The 16,734-nt window shown below is 40.5% G+C and overlaps 1 protein-coding gene across 6 annotated transcripts in view; it reads left to right on the top strand.

Moving 5' to 3' along the window:
• The first annotated feature begins 6,482 nt into the window (after positions 1 to 6,482).
• The window catches only part of LOC105918954 (unconventional myosin-XVIIIa), a 188,869-nt gene continuing 178,617 nt past the window's right edge, over positions 6,483 to 16,734 (top strand). For 4 of the 6 annotated variants that reach the window (XM_036133279.1, XM_036133282.1, XM_036133283.1 and 1 more), the window contains exon 1: positions 6,484 to 6,583. The gene's annotated coding sequence lies outside the window, so the exon portion shown is untranslated. Of the gene's footprint in view, positions 6,584 to 16,734 lie in introns of all 6 variants that reach the window. The other 2 variants (XM_036133281.1, XM_036133278.1) reach the window with 1 other exon arrangement.

A 16,734-nucleotide genomic window follows, 5' to 3' on the forward strand; every position in this document is an offset into this window, starting at 1 on the left:
AGTTATAAATCTTATCTTAGAGGTGTTATTATTTCATACACAAGTCACAAGAGAAAGGAACGATTAGCAAGGCAGTTAGAGATTGAGAATAATATTAAACAGTTGGAAAATCAATTCTACTGTACCAAATCTACAGAAACATTAAATGAGCTTAAAAGCGCGAGGACAGCTCTCCAAAATCTAATAATGCATAAGGCTGAGAAAGATATTCTTTTCGGCAAACAAAGACTTTTTGAATCAGCTCATAAACCTAACTGATATTTGGCTCGTCTTGCAAAAAATATCCCTGCAAAATCTTTTATTACGGCGATTGTTAATTCTAATTGTCAGAGACAAATGGAAAATCGTAAGATAAATGATAGCTTCAAAGAGTTTTATGCCACTTTATATAGCTCTGAGATTGACATGACAAGTCTGATATCAGGATTTTTCTTAAATTATGTAATATTTCCCCAACTTTCTGAGGAACAGGTTATCTTGTTGGATTCTCCCATAACGCAGTTGGAAGTAGATAAAACTATATCTGCACTTCAATCGGGGAAAAGTCTGAGCGCAGACGGCTTTCCAGTGGAGCTTTTTAAGGTAATGAAGGGAAAATTAGGCAGCTTGCTGCTGAGAATGTTCAACAAGCGTTTGAGGAACTAAAACTACCAGAGACTTTGTACAGAGCTAATATAACACTTACAGCCAAAAAAGATAAAAATCCTGAGTTATGCTCATCCTATAGGCCTATCAGCCTTCTAGGTGTGGATTATAAGATACTCTCAAAAGTATAAGTATATATATATATATATATATATATATATATCCATCCATCCATTTTCCATACTGCTTAATCCCTCATGGGGTCGCGGGGGTTGCTGGTGCCTATCTCCAGCATTCACTGGGCGAGAGGCGGGGTACACCCCGGACAGGTCGCCAGTCTGTCGCAGATATATATATATATGTATGTATATATATATATATATATATATATATGTATGTATATATATATATATATATATGTGTGTGTGTGTGAGTGTGTGTGTGTGTGTGTGTGTGTGTGTGTGTGTGTGTATATACATGAACCTCAAAATCCCAGTAAAATGCAAGGATCAATTCTCACAACCTAAGGGTAGCAGTTTAACTTATGAATATGAAACCACTGTCGCTTCATGCTCAGTATGAGGGATTGCTGCAAAGCCATCAACAATGCAGACGAATGTCCACTGTGGCGCTACGCTCTTTCAGAAGGAGTGAATACTGCTTGGAGAGACTTGATGCAACCTGCTTGGTTGCATCGAGAGGAAACTTTCTGACCAACTGTCTGGTCAGCACTTATAACAATGGGCTGTAGTGTTTGAAATCAATAAAACTTTTAATGTGAAGTCCAAATATTTTTTAAACATCCTATTCTAATAAAATTGTAATATATATATATATATACACAGTATATATATATATATATATATATATATATATATATATATATATATATATATATATATATATAAACTCCTCACATACTGTTCTTTTTTTTAAAGAACATTTTGTGTTCCTTATATGGTTCTTGGCTGAATTAAAATCTCAGATCTGATCATTTTGACAGTAACTTCATTCAGTATTAATTTATTCACACTTGAAGTCAGCTTTATATAATCCATTCATGCGGGTCTATCCACAAAAACAAACAAACAAAAAAAAAACTAACAAGTAGACAGCTATGATGGACTCAGAAACGTGGATTTTTAGTTTCAACAGACAGACATGCGACAATCTAATGACATAAAGCTAATATTTTCGTGACACATCTGGAGATGACCACAGAGCCGTTTACTTTCTCAGAACGTTTTATACTCAGTGATCAGTCGAGGTTTAACCGACATAGCAATCCCTTACAATAGCACTAACAAGTGTTACATTTTCAGTTTTAACCCACTAACTGAACGATAATGTAACAGCACTATTCCTATATTTCGTTAAGAGAAATAAAACATCTTGATTTCCTGTCAGGTCTAAATACCTAAAACATCATACAACACAGGGAAAGAAATGCACAAAGACAATTAGTTTGGTTTGACCCGCGAGGAGAGTAGGAAGAGACCGTACAGTTACAATCTCCAACCCACTCTGCCGGTCTCAGCGTTCTCCTCGGTTTTATTAGGTTTGGGGCGTTTCCCTAGTTACAGGACTGAGGCTGTACTGAAGTGTCTTCTGTTTCTTCACAGGGACATGATTAAGCTATCATGTGAGTAATATGATTATATCAGAAGCTTACATTACTACATCATAACAAGATAAATCGATTAATGAAGTATAAACATTAATCCCAACGCCTAATTGGTTGCAAATGAGGCGGAGTTGACTGTATTCATTCATCAAGCTGAATGCGCGCTCCCGACGCAGGGGATACACATTCTGGCGGGGATACCTAGCTTGGTATGACAGAGCTTATATAGTGAGGCTTGCAGGTGGATTGAGTCCAAGATGATTAGAGCTTGACAGATGTAGATGATTAGGAGAGTGGAATCAGGGCTGGCTGGAGGAAGGTAGGTGCTGGAAAAGGCTCAGGGTGCAGCAGGCAAAGACTGCACCCTGACAATAATGACATTTTGATGAAGCAGACACCGGTTCAGAATGCACATAAATACACATAACATGCAGACACAACAAGATGTGATCTTTCCATTTATTTATTTAACTGTTGATTGGACTGGCCAACAACAACACTCCCTGAGGGGCTTAAGCAATGCATTTATTTTCAAGTCAAAAAGATAACAGTCTATATAAATGATTTCTGTCAGATAGTAAACCTATGTAACCAGTAGTATGTTTGTAACATGCAGCAGATTATGAACTGGTCTGATGGTTTGTAGATTCTTAGCAGGGGGCGATAGCTCTCACAACTTTGGGAAAGAAGCTTGTTTAAGTCTGTTAATTTTTTATTTAAAATTCCTGAAACATTTCCCTGATGGAAGTGGGACACAAAATGCTTTCTATTGTAGCTCGATGGAGTTTATTAGGAACTTGGTTGAAAGTCCAGTCCATCTCAGTTTCCTGAGAAAGAAGAGCCATTGTTGGGTCTTTTTCACCTGGTGGAAGGTGTTCTTTAACCTGACTCTAGCCAGATGTATTTCGCTCCGCCTAGCTCCACTCACATCTATCTGGGACCTCTCCATAGGAATTGCCTTTTTTGAAGGCTGGGCCTTATCAAAAATCCTTGCATATGATTGGATAAGCTACTTGTCTGTCATCTTTATCGATGTGCTATTTCAACCACTCACACCGAAGCCAACCCGTGACGCTGTGAGAGCGACGCAGGGAAAAACAAAACTTTTTTTTTTTCTAAATGTGTTTGCGGCTCTAGTGGCATGCGTTTTATTGTCAGTGAGCTGACAGGAAGAGGGGGGAAGAGGGGGGAAGATAGGCCGCAAAGCGCCGCAGATCAGAGTCGATCCCCGGCCGACCGCGTCGAGGACCAAAGGCCTCCTAATATGGTTTGCGCTAACCGCTCCGCTGCGGGCGCCACCACGGCGAACGCGTCCACCACAGGCGCGCCCCAGAAAACAAAACTTGCCAAATCCGGTCGGGAAAAGGGCGAAAACATCGTTTCCACCAACAAAAGCCTTCAGAGGCGTTCTCTGATGTTCTTTTAATGAAACAATATTAGGTAGATTGAACAACACGGAAGAAATAGCACCATCAATGTTAACGCTTGCTTCCTCGATGCGAGCCGCCATTGCTGTCTGTCTCACGTCACTGTCGCTCCTCCACTACGTCACATCTATGAAACTCCAGCCTTGCATCCTGATTGGCCAGACAATAAAATTGGTTGGAGAAATCACTCTCTATGGGAGAGGTCCCAGATGGATGTGAGTGAAGCTAGGCGGAGCTAGGCGGAGCGATATCAATCTGGCTAGAGTAAGGTTAGGTGTTCTTAGCCCAGGAGAGGTCAGAGATGTGAATGCCCAGAACCTTATGCTGTCTACACGCTCCACCACCTCCCCCTGTTTGCAGAGAGGATGATATCAAGTTTTCCTGGACCTCCTGTAGTCCAATATGACCTCCTTGGTCTTGATGGTGTTCAAGATGAGGTTGTCCCTGGAGCACCACTGTGTCAGATTGTGGACCTCCTCTCTGTTTAGCAGGGACCGCACTGTGCTGTCCACCCATGGTTTCTGGTTAGGAAACACTCTGATTGTCTTTGTTGGTAGGACAGCATCAGTAGAGAAGTGAATATAGGACAGCACAGACTATGTGTTTTCCTCCAGATCAGTGCCCTCTTCAAACATACCCCAGTCTGTGAGCTTGAAACAGTTCTGTAAAGCTGAGCAGACCTCTTCAGTCCCAACCTGAACAGTTCTGACAACGGGTCTGGTTCTGCAGTGGTTTGTATGCAGGGATCAGTCTGTTCCCCTCAGCTTCTCTGCCCTTTCCTTTACCTAGGCAGCAACTAATTTCCTCTGATCAGCTCATCTGGTTTCTTTGTCATCTTCTTTCCCCACCACAGTATTGAGGCCTGTGACTTCTTTTTGTTCACAGCTGGATTATACGCTACCTGTCCATTTCCTGCCATGTACTCTGGTCCCCCATTGCTCTTTCTGTTGCTCTGTCCGTGTTCCATGACCTGATCTCCTTGTGTCATGACACCTCTAAATTTCGTCTTTTGTTGATTAAATCTTTCTACTCAACATGCTTCCAAACTCCTGTCTCCACTTTGGCCCTGCAAACAACCAGCCAAATCTGACCAACACTCCTGAGGAATTACGTGTTAATACTTACATGTGCGTTTAGCAAGCTTAAGACAATATCACATTATTACATCAGCACAAGTCCATTTTCTTTCTGCTTAGGCACATCAATTCTACATACACATTTAGCCCACTTATAAGAGGTACTGTAATTGGTGATCTTTCTGTTCTACATCACATCTGGAGTGTTTATTCTTCTGTAAGTTACAAGTTGTTTGTATAAACTACTAAGATATTTAAGTAGATGAAATGTTAATAATGTACAACCTGCCATCCACTATATTTACTACCTGTACATTTTATTATGTGGACTGCTTTCTTTACTCTAAACAAGTTTTGGTTGGACACATTTATAGATACATAGTTAATTTCACATTTTCATTTTACTTCATTACTATTATTGTTGTTACTAATTTATATTCCACACATACTATTTTTATAGCTGTCACTTTAACTTAAATAGGTGTTATGTAAATTTGGTCTATGCTGCTGTTGCCCAGCAGGATTACTCGATTATTTATTTCATCCATCTATCAACCAAGAAATTACACTTATAGTAACAGCAAATAAAGAGGGCATGAAAATGGTCAGATAACAGAGAGGACATAGTATATGGTTCAAAGTGGCAATATAATACTTAATAGGATAATGAATGAATTTAGCAAATTCAGCAATTCCTTTTCTACACTGGGAAACGTTTCAGTGGGCTCAGATACTTAATAAGTATAAATCATATGCATTGAGCTACAAGAAAAGAGTTTGTGGTGGATATCCATCCATCCATCCATCCATCCATCGTCTTCCTCTTATCTGGGGTCGGGTCACGGGGGTAGCAGCTTTAGTAGGGAGGCCCAGACGTCCCTTTTCCCGGCCACTTGGCCAGCTCCTCCGGGGGAATCCCAAGGCGTTCCCAGGCCAGCAGAGAGACATAGTCCCTCCAGCGTGTCCTGGGTCTCCCTCTGGGTCTCCTCCCGGTGGGACGTGCCCGGAACACCTCACCAGGGAGACGTCCAGGAGGCATCCTAACCAGATGTTCGAGCCACCTCAACTGGCTCCTCTCAACGTGGAAGAGCAGGGGCTCTACTCTGAGTCCTCCCCGGATGACTGAGCTATCCCTATCCGTAGTATGTGGTGGATATAATTCAGGTAATTAGAGACAAAGACACATTCTGTACATGTCAGTGTGGGTTGAAATAAGATGGTAGTCAGATAATGTGCAAAGGGAGCTGAATGAAAGATTAAAGTGTAATTAAGTAAACAATTACAGAATGGCAATAACAATGTAATATGGAAGGGGAGATAACTACTACAATTGAACACTGGGAAGTTGAACAGCAGTGGAAATAAAACACAGAAATTAATTGTGAGATTTGGATATCCAGGGTTAAATAATGGCCTTTAAAGATGGCGCGATTATGATTACAGTGAACAGCATGTTTCAGAATGTATTAAATACCCGCCAGAGACAGATACATAAACTTCATTTGTAGAGAAACGGGGTTTTGTTCATAACTGTTGAATGAGGAATCAGTAGATTCTTTAAAAAGGGTTTTAGGGTTAAAAGTGTTCTGATCTACAACTCCAATGCAACCCAACCCTGTTTGATAACCTCCATTAAAGGAAATAAAGAAGAACCGCTTGTTTGTGTCAAATATCGGGATTTCGGAAATTAACTGGCACGCAGATGTGTTCTGCAGTTCTCCTGAATGGCCAGCAGGGGGCACAGATCGTCTCGCTATCTGCTGCGCCTGGATGAGGGCTGGACAGGAGCTGATAGTTATTAGTCTGTGGTTTGTGCTCCATACGAACCGAGCTTCGCCCATAAGCAAGGCAGCAGCCCTGCTAGGAGAACAGTGAGTATTTCTTCCTCATGTTGTGTATATGTCTGCGGTTAGGAGACAGTAGCGGCGCGGAGGCCGCCCGAAGGAAAGGATGTTTTTCACAGGATCCCGGTGTTTTGTTTCAGAGTGGGTTTGTGAAAAATGAGGGCAAACTACTAATGCTGTGATGGGAGCCAATTATGCTAGTTAGCTCGCTAGGATGGTTAGGAAAGTACAAGGAAAGCCTAAAACTCCTGCAGGGATTAACTGCAGCGGTGGTTTTCTCATCAAGTGGACCAGGAATTGTTTCTTGTTGCTGAAAAGCCGAGACAGGCAAAGAAAAGCAGCGGCGTAGCTCCTGCTAACGTAGCCAGAAAGCTCCGCCTGTTGTAGCCCTGTCAGCCTGTTGTCTCCTTCAGCTCTACTCTTCAACACAGTCACTGCTGGCCGGACCCATGTTCCAGCTGTTCTCTGTCAGTAGCACCGCTCGCTGGATCCTCCTGCAAACGGCCCTTTCAGAAACGCGTCTGAACTGAAGTTCGGCTGTTGCCGCCTTGCTGCCATTCCTACGGGTCGTGCCTTTCCTATCTCACTTGTTTCACAAGCCTTTCTGTGCGTCTGCACATCATGACACCCTTATTAACTCCATCCATCATAACGCAGAAGGCCGTCCGACCTGACACTGCTGGAAGCAGGACTCTAGTAGAACATCTGGATAGACACAATGAGGACCGATCCAGACAGGCTGAAACTGGACCAAGCGCTGCTCACAGCCGCTGGGCTTGAAGGGAGAAAGACTTTGGTGTTTCAGGAGAATCTTGTGCATGAGACGAAATGTTCATCATGAAGGTTCCAGGCTGTTAATGTCCCACTAAAGCTGAAAACTCTTGGCTTTGTCCACGTTTCTCCCATGATCCCCTGTGCTGCTGTAAATGTTGAGGGCTGCTAACTAATGAGGAAGCCAACATCACTGTAACAACAGCTGAGATGATGGAGCTGGACACCCGTTCAACTGACAGCTTCTGCTCTGTGGACGATGGGTCCAGCTTCTCAGGAGGAATATAAACTGCACACAGAGCTTAGGGAATACGGTTGACTGATGTGTTTTTAAGTAAAACCTCTGTAGAGTCGGTCCAGCAGCTTGAACAAAGGATGAGAACCAAACCAGGCCACAGCATCAGAAACGTGAAGGCAAGAGCTCAAAACAGAAAAGCCGGGAACTCTTGAACCGTCTACAACAACCCACTGATGTATTACACCAGCATTTCATTTCCCTTTGGGATTAATACGGTATTTTGAATTGAATTGAAGTTGACAATCTCTGGCGCTATTATTGACCAGGAAACGGACGTATTTGTATCTGTAGAAAGTTTCCAGTAGCTAACTCCAGCTCTTGGGCGTCCAGTAACTCCCACAGATCCCACACTGTGGTTCATTTAGAACATGACTTCCAATCTGGGATCACTGTTAAAGGCGTATCATAATCATATCACTCATAATGCCAGTTTGGTTCATTTATAAATCCCTTGTAAATAATGCCGGACCGAGCTTGACCCGCTGCAATGCCTCGCAATAAAGCGGCAACGATCTACAACAACTTTAAGAGCCTCAGAGCCTCATATGAGAACGTTTCTTCACGTCAGTCAACTCTGCGTCTCATCTGAGCCTCTGCAGGTTTAGCAGCCACATCAGTGAACACCAACATATTCCCAGGGACATTCCAGACTTTTCCCTCTTGGAATCATATTGTTTTGTGTGTTTTTTCACTGGATCTCGGACCTTTCTTCATTGTTTCGCCGGGAGTTGCTAATAGCCGTTAGCTGCTTTCTTGTTTTAACCCCTGCTGTGCAGGGATTAAAACAAGTACTTCTGTTAATATTGTAAATAAACACAAAAGGCTTTATTTACTAACAAACTGAGGAAAAACAAAGTGTAAAACACCAAAATAACAACTAATAACGGCAGCAGGACGTGATAATCTTTCATAAAAAAGTGTATGCAACCAGTGTGAGCTACTGACGCATAAATAAATAAAGAAGTTAAATAATGAAGCTATGCACCTTTAAACTAAACTGCTTGCTGCTAGTTACCCAGCATGCAGTTGGTGAAGTTCCAACCTAGGCGTGTCAGCTTTGGGCTGGAATGTCGACATTGTTGCAGTCTGCGTCTGCAGCTTCACCGGCCTTAATGGTGCTGTGATCTTATCACTGGGAGGATGGCTTCCTCCACACAGACAATGCAGGAGTCTGTTCCATGTTGTACTGTCAGAAATGCTAGTCTGCTAACCGAGGCCTGGAGAAGATGGGTTTCTTTTCGTTCCTGGAACCCTCACATGGTCCCACCTTGTGAGAGCGCGTTGCTTTGTCTGCTCCTGGGAGGAATTGCATATGTTTTTAAATGTTTTAATCATGTGTAAGTAGCCTTACATCCCTTTCCAGAACAATGGACTTGCGACGATAGATTCTCTAAAATCATAGCTAGATTTGTCATTAGTGACTTTATTAAAAAGAAAGTCAGCAGACTGGCCTGAAAAGTCCTTAAATATAGTGAGTAAGTTGATTACACTGGACTGGGGTCTCCAGTCTTCCTGTCCTCCTGAGAGCAGCCCAGCACAGTAGCCACCATAGACATCATATACGTAGACGCATCGTTGGGCGCAGGTTCGCACGTCAACGTCACCGCCATATTGTATGTGGCAGAAAAAAGTCAAGTTCCATTGTAGTGAATGTGAATCAGAGAAGATGCCTCATTCCTGTGCTGCATGGAAATGTATTCGGGCTGATTTCACTACTTGTATCTGCCTTCTATAAACTAAGGCTGCACCATGTTGCAAAACTGGACACACTAAAGCTGCAGAGTGGCCACACTAGAAAAAAGCTGTGCAAGACCATTCTTTTTCAAGGTTTTTAGCTTGCATACAGTACAGACTATTGTAATTAGACATAGATGTGCATATATAGATTTTCAAGTATTATAAATAAGCCAAATAAATAGCTGTGTGATTATATATAACTATAGGTTAAGATGATAGCTGTCTATACATATCTATATCCATCCATCCATCCATTTTCTGACCCGCTTAATCCCTCATGGGGTCGCGGGGGTTGCTGGTGCCTATCTCCAGCGTTCACTGGGCGAGAGGCGGGGTACACCCTGGACAGGTCGCCAGTCTGTCGCAGGGCACATATCTATATCTTTCTAAATATATATATATATATATATATATATATATATATATATATATATATATATATATATATATATATATATATTTATATCATTTAAATAATGTGTGTGTGCGTGTGTGTGTGGGTGTATGTATGTATATGTGTGTGTATATATATTTGTGTGCATGTGTATATGTGATGTGCTATGAATATAAGGATCAATTTGTTAAATCTAAACATTGTGGTCTTCATTATTTCATAAAACCAAGTCACATGTGAACCTTTAGGAACAGACTTTTTGGGGGAGTATTAAAGAGGTAAAATTACTAATATGAGGAAAAGAAGACCTAGGACAATAAAGTAAAAAAAAAAAAAAGTGGTAATGTTATGAGAAAAACATCATATTATGAGAATTAAGAGGGAACATTTCCAGAATAGTCACAGTTTGCAGAATTATTTCACTCCTGGAGTAATAGGGCCAGGTTAGATTATTTTAATTATTTTTATTCTTTACGAGAATAAATTCAGGAGAATGAAGCTAAAGGGATACAAAAATAAACTTGTAATATTACAAAAATAAAAATATTACGAATACAAAGTATATTCTGAGATTAAATTCCCTCTGATACTGTTTAAGTGACTGAGTAACTGCAGATTTGCCACATTTAACATGGCGGACGCTCTGACGCATCGCAGCATAGGCAGAACCTGCTCAACGACACGTCTACCAAATGATGTCTATGGTAGTCACTAGCAGCTACACAGCCAGACAGAAAAGAGCAGATGCTGTTGGTTTTTCAAAACAAAGTACACTTTAACATTTCATGATATTTCAATTCTTTTCAAACTCTGATTATGGTTAGTAAAAGTGTGCAAATATAGGCTATAAATATGTTACATTTTTAATGTAAACTTCATTCTGAAGTTGGGGCAACTTTTATTTTTATATATGGAAATATATACAGAAATAATATATACAGAAATAAATACATGCTCAATAAATATATAAGTTTAAAATAAATACACAGAAATACAGCAAATACATAAATGTAAGAAGCAATTAAAATATCCAATAAGACATAAATGAAATTATAATTAGTTTATTTATTCCTCTTTTTAATCACCTCATTCATTTATTTTTCATTATAATTGTCAACTTTATTTATTAATTACGTAGTTTTAAAATGTATTTATTTCTGTCGATGTTTTAATATTTTTTTATGTTTTATTCTTCCTTTCTATTATTTTACCCCATTTATTTCTTCCACCCTATTAATTTCTGCCTGTCTTTTTTTCTATTTCTGTATGCATTTCCACCACATTATGCAAATGAGGAGGGCGCGGTCATCAGGGGACAACGGCTCTCTATTGGTTGGTTAGCAGCTGGAAACGTCATGCTCCTGCCATTAATGGTTGTCGGCATAGACATTATATACGTAGACGCCCCATGGGACGCTGCCGGTGTAGGTACCAGATCGGCTCGGGTGGTCAGATCGACTCGGGGCCCTGCGCCTTCTGATGACGTCAGAATACATGATTGGTTTAACGTTTGCACAATTACGCAAAACATTGTGATTGGTCTGGACAACTTACTAAAGTAATTATAACAGGGTGTAGGTTTTATTCGCGAGCGGGATTGCGGTTTGTAAACGGACAATTTTACGAAGAAATTCTCCATGGTCCCTGCGCCTCCCGATGACGTCACAAAATTTTCCATGGTCCTTGCGCCTCCCAATGACATCACATTATGGCAACGCCACTCAAACAAACTACATTGAGCCCGCGGTCTGCATTTGTAACAAATCAATTTTATTTAGTTAATTTAGTGGCTTTTTTCTCAAAAGCTTCAGGCTTAAAGATGAACATAGAAAAGTGTGAAATCTTAGCAATTCAAAATAATCAACCCACTTTAATTGATAAAAATGAGGTAAAATATTTAGGTATAATGATTAACAAGGACCACACTGAAAATGACAAAACAAATATTCAAACCATTTTACAAAAAAAATTAACAAATATTTGACAGTTGGCTCAATTTGTGAAAGAATATTGTCACAATTTCATCTGCAATAATAGAAAACACGTGATCAGAAAAAAACGACGTAGTAATATCAGTAGAAAAAGGAGGAATAAACGTTATTGATTTTAAAGTGATGAATGCCGTGATAAAATTAAGAGTTAGTTAAAAATTTGGAGTTAGCTACTGGATAGATTCTATGTATGTATGTATGTATGTATATATATATATATATACATATATATATATATATATATATATATATATATATATATATATATATATATATATATATATATATATATATATATATATATATATATTAATAAATAACATGCAAAATATTTCAGCACATGATTTTCTCAGTACTTGATAGTGTTAGTACATAAAATAAAAGTATATGTAGGGCTGGACCATATAGAAAAAAAGCTTATCAATAAAAAAAATGCATATTGATCAATATCGATAATTATTGAAAATATTTAAAACCATATTTTATGTGCAGCTCTGCCTGGACATTTTATGATATTGCAAAATTTTAATAAAGAACACAAACACACAATTCCAATTAAATCTTTATTTAACCAACTTTTTTAACCATAACAGAATTTTTTTAAAGAAAAATAACTCAAGAGACCTGAGATATGTTATTAAATACTGACAAAGAATAAACTAAAGTGACCAGTACAATGACCAAAATAAATATACCAAATAAATAAATAAAATAGCCTATTTAGGTGGGAATAGTCCACTAGTAACTTCTTAGGTTTCATAATTGAGAGGCTGACGCAGGGCTGAGGTCCGAGGTTGTGGCGTGGGAAGACGCAGACCGCAGCTCATTTTGCACTGATTCCCTGCACTACTTGCACAATTTAGGGAGCGCTGTTAGAGAAAAACTTGCGACCTGGAACTTTATATCGCAGATCAAGAGTGGCAGGTTGTAATTGTTTGAAGCTAGGTTTTTTCAACTGCAGACAACAGCTGCATATCCATCACTATGAAGCACGTTACTGCATGCCCAATGTCCTTATGCCGCTTGGACGCTTTGTCATTTTATCACAAAGAAGGTAGCCCAGTTTAGCTTGCTGTACCTGCTTTGTTTTGGAAGAACTTCCAGAAGATTCCTACGAAGACACGGAGCCGCGCAGGGCTGCACAGCTCGGGCTGCTGCGGGTGTGAGCGGCTGCTCCTTGCTGCGACATATTCACGTGCTCTGTGTTGTGGTTTGAGAGGGCGGCGCTTTGTGACGGCGTGCCCGGGTCCGCGATTACGATTGGTCGAGAGGAAGTAGTGACTAGCATCAACTAATATCATAGGCTGAAAGGAAGGAAGGAAAACTGTTTCTATATCGAAGTTTTATCGACCCTATTTTTTCCTATCGCGCCACACGTCTATCGATCGATATATATTCAATTCAATTCAATTCAATTTTATTTATATAGCGCCAAATCATGAAACATGTCATCTCAAGGCACTTTACAAAGTCAAGTTCAATCATATTATACAGATTGGGTCAGATTATACAGATTGGTCAAAAATGTCCTATATAAGGAAACCAGTTGATTGCATCAAAGTCCCGACAAGCAGCAGTCACTCCTGGGGAACCGTAGAGCCACAGGGAGAGTCGTCTGCATTGTACATGGCTTTGCTGCAATCCCTCATACTGAGCAAGCATGAAGCGACAGTGGGAAGAAAAACCACCCATTAACGGGAAGGAAAAACCTCCGGCAGAACCGGGCTCAGTATGAACGGTCATCTGCCTCGACCGACTGGGGTTACAGAAGACAGAACAGAGACACAACAAGACAGACAAACAAGCACAGAAGCACACATTGATCTAGTAATCTGTTCTACATTAGATGGTAGTAGCGGGTGAGCCGTCTTCTCTGGATGATGTCACAGTTAACAGAACGCCAGACCAGGTGTACCTACTATGAAGAAAAAGAGAGAGAGCAAAAAGTTAAAAGCTGAAATGACGACAGTCATTTCAATGTAATACAATGCAAAACTGGAGAACAGTAGACTGAAGAACAGTAGAAATCAGTAGAGTGAGAAAATTAGACCCTGATGTCCTCCAGCAGCCTAGGCCTATCACAGCACAACTATAGAGATAGCTCAGGGTATGAGCCACTCTAACTATAAGCTTTGTCAAAAAGGAAAGTTTTAACATTAGTCTTAAAAATAGATAGGGTGTCTGCCTCACGGACCAAAACTGGGAGTTGGTTCCACAGGAGAGGAGCCTGATAGCTAAAGGATCTGCCTCCCATTCTACTTTTAGAGACTCTAGGAACCAGCAGCAGACCTGCAGTCTGAGAGCGAAGTGCTCTGTTAGGAACATACGGGGTAATCAGAGCTCTGATATATGGTGGAGCTTGATTATTAAGGGCTTTATACGTTAGAAGGAGAATTTTAAATTCTATTCTTGATTTAACAGGAAGCCAATGAAGGGAAGCTAAAATTGGAGAAATATGATCCCTCTTGTTGATTTTCATCAGAACTCTTGCCGCAGCATTTTGAATCAGCTGAAGACTTCGAACTGCATTTTGTGGACTTCCTGATAGTAAAGAATTACAATAGTCCAGCCTTGAAGTAACAAATGCATGGACTAGTTTTTCAGCATCACTCCTGGACAGAATGTTTCTAATTTTGGCGATATTCCGGAGGTGAAAAAAGGAAACTCTGGAAACCTGTTTAATATGGGATTTAAATGACATGTCTTGGTCGAAAACAACACCAAGATTTTTAACTTTATTACCAGAGGCCAAGTTAATGCCATCCAGATTAAGGGATTGATTAAGAACTTTATTTTTTGAAGACTCTGGCCCAAAGATTACAACTTCTGTCTTGTCAGAATTTAAATGCAGGAAATTTAAAGTCATCCAGCTTTTGATGTCATCAAGACATGACTGCAGTCGAAGTAACTGATTGGATTCATCAGGATTTATGGATAAATATAATATACTCCTGACTCGTGACTCAATAAATATAAATATTGTTATTGAATTATCGTCCAGCCCTAAGTATATGGCATTTGACATTTTAAAATCTTAAGCCCTCCCTGAACATGAGAAAATCCTCGTTATTCGATGCTGTAGCGCACATATTCCCTAGTTACTGGAGGAAAATAGGGAGTACCAATATGGCGGCTGGTGGCTTCAAAGCGACTCGTTCTAACAGTGGCTATTAGCAATCCAGTGGATAATAGAGATCAGTGGGTGGATCAGTGAGCTGAGGCATTGAACAGCTTGATCTGAAAAAAGTAATTCCAGACGTTATCATGTCTCACGTGGCGTTGTGACTGAACGTGGCTTTCATTAAGCGGCTCACATGGACCCAGACGTCAGCAGGTGTCGTGCCAGTTCTCCTGATAGAAACTACAGCCTCTGGATGCTTGAAGTTCGCTCTGAGCCAGAGGCAGCAGTGGATCCAGATTCTAGTTGGCTCCGCCTTCTGCCAGTCTAGTCATGGACATAGAGATGTTGAACTTGTGTCTCAAAATAATTTCTAATAAAGTTTTTTGTATACACATCAAGCGGAGCACTATAAAGCGGTAATGCTCCAATTGTGAAAGTAAATCTGTTGGGCTCTCTTTGGCTATTAAAGTCTAACTCTTGGACTGAATGTATTTTAACGCAGATGCATTCAAATAGTCACCAGAGTAAAGAAATGTATATTATATGTGAATTATGTGCGCCGTTTGGAAGTAATTTCGATAAAACTTGCTGTATAAGCGAAAGAGCCCGAACATTCCTCAGTCGGGCTGCTCCGGAATGTGACGTCACAAACAGAACTAGTACCGTGCATCCGGCTGCTAACACTACGACTTTCACTGCCGATTTATTAGATTTAATTAATAACTCTTACTCTACATACAAAAAAATTATAAAAAAACATGTCTGATACATCTACAAACTCCACCTCAAGCATCGGCGACTCCGATACCGAATATATATACGAAGAAACGGAGTTTGAACAAGGTGAACCCGAGGAGACTATATCTAACGCTGCCCAACACATAGAGCCCATGCTCCATTGTAAGTACCCCTCAAAATCCTCGCTCGTGAAGTGTGAATTGCATAAAACACTTTTGTCACTGCTGGCAATCCAGTCCTTTCGCGTTTCTTTTACGAATTTATCCCATGTGTTTCGGACCTTTTGATCCTTCAGCCAAGTATGTAGCGCTACTTTCTGGCCTGCACTGGACCGCGGTGAAGTTGGCTTGACATTGGACATTGAAGCTCCGCGGAGTCAGCGGCGCACTCTTGATAAACAAAAATCAAATCAGATTTGTTGACGGTCCCACCGTGTATGGGAGGAGAGAGCAGCTGAGAGACGCTGTCCGAAATCGGAGTCCTTCAACCGGATCAACCGTGACCTAGATCCCGCTGACTCCGCGGAGCTTGAATGGCCATTGTCAAACCAACTTCTCCGCGGTCTGCACTAGGCCTATAAGCTACACTACAGCCACCAACTACGCACCTAGAAGGCATTTTATTGTGGACTTAGTTCGGCGATATTTTTAAAAGCGCTTGCTCAAAGTAGACGTGGATCAGCCGATATGGTGTGTGAAAGAAGATACTGGAAAACATCCATATATCCTTGTTCGCCGTACCGGTTGTACAATGTAAACAATGTGTGTTTCTATGCAAGTTCGCTTCGCGCATTCTCTGTGTTCTTGAACTGACGTCACACGTCGGAAATGGCCGATCGTAAACGGAGGCAGCACTCAAATGCGGAATACCATAATCGGTGTAAAAAATGCGCGATATTTCATATTTAAACTTAATTTGAACACTTTTGATACATGAATATTCAAAGTTTACCTTGTTTTGGAAGTTATTCAACAGTTTTCAGGTTTTTGTTTCAGTCCAAGAGTTAGACTTTAAGACGGCGATTTTTAACGCTACAGCTAAACTGCCAGACTGGACACAGGGAAAAAAGGTTATTAAATACAACACTCCTGAATTCATATAAAAAGCCGAAGTGTAATTTTTCTCTTT

The sequence above is a fragment of the Fundulus heteroclitus genome, unplaced genomic scaffold (assembly GCF_011125445.2).
Source record: "Fundulus heteroclitus isolate FHET01 unplaced genomic scaffold, MU-UCD_Fhet_4.1 scaffold_60, whole genome shotgun sequence".
NCBI classification, from domain to species: domain Eukaryota; kingdom Metazoa; phylum Chordata; class Actinopteri; order Cyprinodontiformes; family Fundulidae; genus Fundulus; species Fundulus heteroclitus.